The following is a 4,677-nucleotide window of genomic DNA, read 5'->3' on the forward strand; positions in this document are numbered from 1 at the left end:
GTATTTTTTAGAGACTAAAGCTGATACTAACCATCATACCCTGTATTTGGTAGCCTGGTCACATACCCTGGCCCATACCCTGGTCTTCATAGCCCTGGTCCATAGCCCTGGTCCAATAGCCTGGTTCCCATACCTGGTCCATAGCCTGGTCCCATAGCCTGGTTCCCATAAGCCTGGTCCCCAATACCCTGGTCCCATAGCCTGGTCCCATACCTCGGTCCCATACCCTGGTCCCATAAGGGCCATTGCGTCCATAGCCTGGTCCCATAGCCTGCTATAGCGGTCCCATAGCCTGGTCCATACCCTGGTCCCATAGCCTGGTCCCATACCCTCTGGTCCCATAGCCCTGGTCCATAGCCTGATCCCATAGGCCCTCGGTCCATACCCTGGTCCATAGCCTGGTCCCATACCCTAGCCTGGTCCCATACCTGGTCCCATAGCCTTCGTCCCATACCTGGTCCCATAGCCTGGTCCATGCTCCCATAGCCTGGACCCATAGCCCTGGTCCCATAGCCTGGTCCATCTTACCCCTGGTCCCATAGCCTGGTCCCATAGGCCCCTGGTCCCATACCCTGGTCCCATAGGCCTGGTCCCATAGCCTGGTCCATAGCCTGGTCATAGCTGGTCCCATAGCTGGTCCCATCTAGCCTGGTCCCATAGCCTGGTCCATAGCCTGGTCCCATAGCCTGGTCCCATAGCCTGGTCCCATACCCTGCGTCCCATAGCCTGTGTCCATAGCCTGGCTCCCATAGCGCGCTCGGATCGCCATTACCCTGGTCCCATAGCCTTGTCCCATACCCCTAGGTCCATACCCTCAGCGTCCCATAGCCTGGTCCCATAGCCTTGCATCTTCCCATAGCCTGGTCCCATAGCCTGGTCCCCTGATCTGCGTGTTGCTGTCTTGCTAACTCCTATGGTCAATATCTCTCTCATTGTGTCTCCTATGGTCATTGTCACCTTAGGAGTTGGCAAGACAACACAACCAGATCTGGATCCAGGCTATGGGACCAGGCTATGGGACCAGGCTATGTGACCAGGCTATGAATCCAGGCTATGGGACCAGGCTATGGATCCAGGCTATGGGACCAGGCTATGGATCCAGGCTATGGGACCAGGCTATGGGATCAGGCTATGGGACCAGGCTATGAGACCAGGCTATGTATTTGTCTCTCCGTGGTTGAATGGTGATGTTGGTGGGGGGAGAATCCATCCTAAACCAGTTACCTATGGTTTGTTCTTTTTTTGTCTGTTCTGAGAGAAATACATTTTATGTTTTTACATAGAGATTATTTGTTTAATTTATTTAACTATATAGTTGGTAAGTAATCTAAACATGCGTTGTTGTGGTTCATCCCAATGTGATTTGTTCATTCTCTCTCCAGCCTAAGTGTCAAGTTAACGCCAGTTTGTTGGATGTTCTGTAAAGCAGGAGATTCACGAGATGAGTTTATCTTGTTGTAGCTCACTGACATTTCAATTGTTGTGGCGTGAGATTATTGTAATATTTTGCTGTAACGTTAAACAATAAAATATGTATCTAGTTAAATGTTGGCTTCAGATGTTCTTTGTTAGAACGTTCCACACCATTGACAATAAGTCTTCATGTAAAGTGAATTTCATAAAGTCATTGATTACAAGTACACACAATATCATGTCTCATAAGATGTAAGGGCTCAGACACATAGACGTACTTAGCGCTTCCGCCCAGAGTGTCGGCAGTTCCGCCCAGAGCGTCGGCAGTTCCGCCCAGAGCGTCGGCAGTTCCGCCCAGAGCGTCGGCAGTTCCGCCCAGAGCGTCGGCAGTTCCGCCCAGAGTGTCGGCAGTTCCGCCCAGAGTGTCTGCAGTTTAACTCATTGTTGTTCACATAGCACAGCTCCACCACCGATCTAATAGAATCCAAACACAGACCACAAGGTGGCAGTAGCTTGTTTGGCTTGTGCCTGCTGCAGATAGCTAATGTCAGCTAACTAGCTAGCAAGCTGCGTTAATGTTGTGGCTATCTAGCTATAATCTGTAGTAAAGCCCTTGTTGATAGTCAGGTCGGTACACAGCAGGTACATCTTTTACTCTAGCAAAAGAAGGAACGGCCTCCGAATTCAGTATGCTGGAAGTAGTACCTATCGGCAGTCAGATTTATCTGTGTGTCTCACCGCTAATAACACTAGCACAATCTGTAATCGCACAGCAAAAAATCATTGATTTGATGATTATGAATTCAAGGATCATGTAAGCCTAATAGAGTATTTAACTCAAAAGATAGACCATCAATCAGTATGATTTGTTTTGTATTTGACATTTGTTTTTTTGTATGTAACCTTTATTGAACCAGGCAGTCCCATTYAGGTCAGAAGACTTCTTCGTAAAGGAGTTGAGCAGCACATTCAAACAGACTGTCTGTGAGATCCACACCACGTGTGTGACATGGTGTTTAATCCACAAAGCCATCGTTCTCCCCGGTCTGTTAGAGTACGACGCAGGCCCAGATGTTTCCAGAATAATCCTTGCCCAACCAGAGACGTGATACCTGGCAGCGCTCTGCTTCATAATATTTTATGATTTACTTTTCTGCTCTTCGTAAACCCAGAGAGAGGTTTTCTTCTTTGGACAGCAGAATGGTTGCAGAAATAGAGGGGTTCAGTTATGTTTGTACGTGTTTTTAGGGTCAGGGTTCAATCCGGAAGTTCAAAGGCAATGTTCCCACGTTGGCGGAGACTGCATTCACGGCAAACGCAGCATAGGCTATGTCGTCTCAGTCGGAAATCACTTTAAAATGTATATTGCGTAATCTGTAACGCTTCAGCGATCTGTAACGCTTTCTGATCTGTAACACTTCTGATCTGTAACACTTTCTGATCTGTAACACTTCCTGATCTGTAACACACTTTCTGATCTGTAACACTTCTGATCTGTAACACTTCTGATCTGTAACCTCTGATCTGTAACATCTGATCTGTAACACTTCCTGATCTGTAACACTTCCTGATCTGTAACACTTTCTGTGTAACACTTTCTGATCTGTAACACTTTCTGATCTGTAACACTTTCTGATCTGTAAAACTTCTGATCGTAACACTTCCTGATCTGTAACACTTTCTGATCTGTAACCCTCTGACCTGTAACACTTCCTGATCTGTAACACTCTGATCTATAACACTTCTGATCTGTAACACTTCCTGATTGTAACACTTCTGATCTGTAACACTTCTGATCTGTAACACTTCCTGTCTGTAATACTTCCTGATCTGTAACACTTCCTGATCTGTAACACCTTCTGATCTGTAACACTTCTGATCTGTAACACTTCCTGATCTGTAAACTCTGATCTGTAACACTTCCTGATCTGTAACACTTCCTGATCTGTAACACTTCTGATCTGTAACACTTCCTGATCTGTAAACACTTCTGATCTGTAACACTTCCTGATCTGTAATACTTCCTGATCTGTAACACTTCCTGATCTGTAACACTTTCTGATCTGTAACACTTCCTGATCTGTAACACTTCCTGATCTGTAACACTTCCTGATCTGTAACACTTCCTGATCTGTAACACTTTCTGATCTGTAACACTTCCTGATCTGTAACACTTCCTGATCTGTAAACACGTCCTGATCTGTAACACTTCTGATCTGTAACACACTCTGATCTGTAACACATTCTGATCTGTAACACTCTGATCTGTAACGCTTCAGCGATCTGTAACAAATTCTGATCTGTAACACTTCCTGATCTGTACCACTTCCTGATCTGTACACCTTCCTGATCTGTAACACTTTCCTGATCTGTAACACTTTCTGATCTGTAACACTTTCTGATCTGTAACACTTTTTGATCTGTAACACTTTCTGTCTGTAACACTTCTGATCTGTAACAACTTTCTGATAGTAACACTGTCTGATCTGTAACACTTTCTGATTGATCTGTAACTTTCTGATTGATCTGTAACACTTCCTGATCACTTCCTGAAGTGTTACAGACACTTCCTGATCTGTATAGTCCACTACACCCAAATGGAACTGCCTCTCTGGGTGTTCTGATGCTTCTAGCTTGGAGTTGTATGCTCATGATAACATAGCTACAGTATTTCACCTTTTCATGTGTATATTATTGCTTACTAGGTGTGTCCAATTTGGTAACCACTCCCTCTTCTAATTAGGGCTAATTGGAAACCTTTCAAAAGAGGACATTGTATTCTCCTTTTTCTGTACTCCCTACGAAGGCCATGCAGCCGAAACGCGTCGGTTTTTAAACAACTTTGTTTCTATTGAACATGCCATACTAAAAAGGCATTTTAATTAATTATATGAAGAGTGCCTTTGGTCCTCCTTTCTTTTTGTTCACTACTAGTTTGTTCTCATAGGGAAGAGTCGCAAATAACACCTTTTTCCCTATGTAGTGCACTACAGATCTCTATGGCCCTGGTCTAAAGTAGTGCCTCAGATCTCTATGGGCCTGGTCTAAAGTAGTGCACTACAGATCTCTACGGGCCCTGGTCTAAAGTAGTGCACTACAGATCTATATGGGCCCTGGTCTAAAGTAGTGCACTACAGATCTCTACGGGCCCTGGTCTAAAGTAGTGCACTACAGATCTCTACGGGCCTGGTCTAAAGTAGTGCACTACAGATCTCTACGGGCTGGTCTAAAGTAGTGCACTACAGATCTCTATGGGCCCTGGTC

Source organism: Salvelinus sp. IW2-2015, unplaced genomic scaffold (genome assembly GCF_002910315.2).
Source record: "Salvelinus sp. IW2-2015 unplaced genomic scaffold, ASM291031v2 Un_scaffold3234, whole genome shotgun sequence".
Classification (NCBI taxonomy): Eukaryota; Metazoa; Chordata; class Actinopteri; order Salmoniformes; family Salmonidae; genus Salvelinus; species Salvelinus sp. IW2-2015.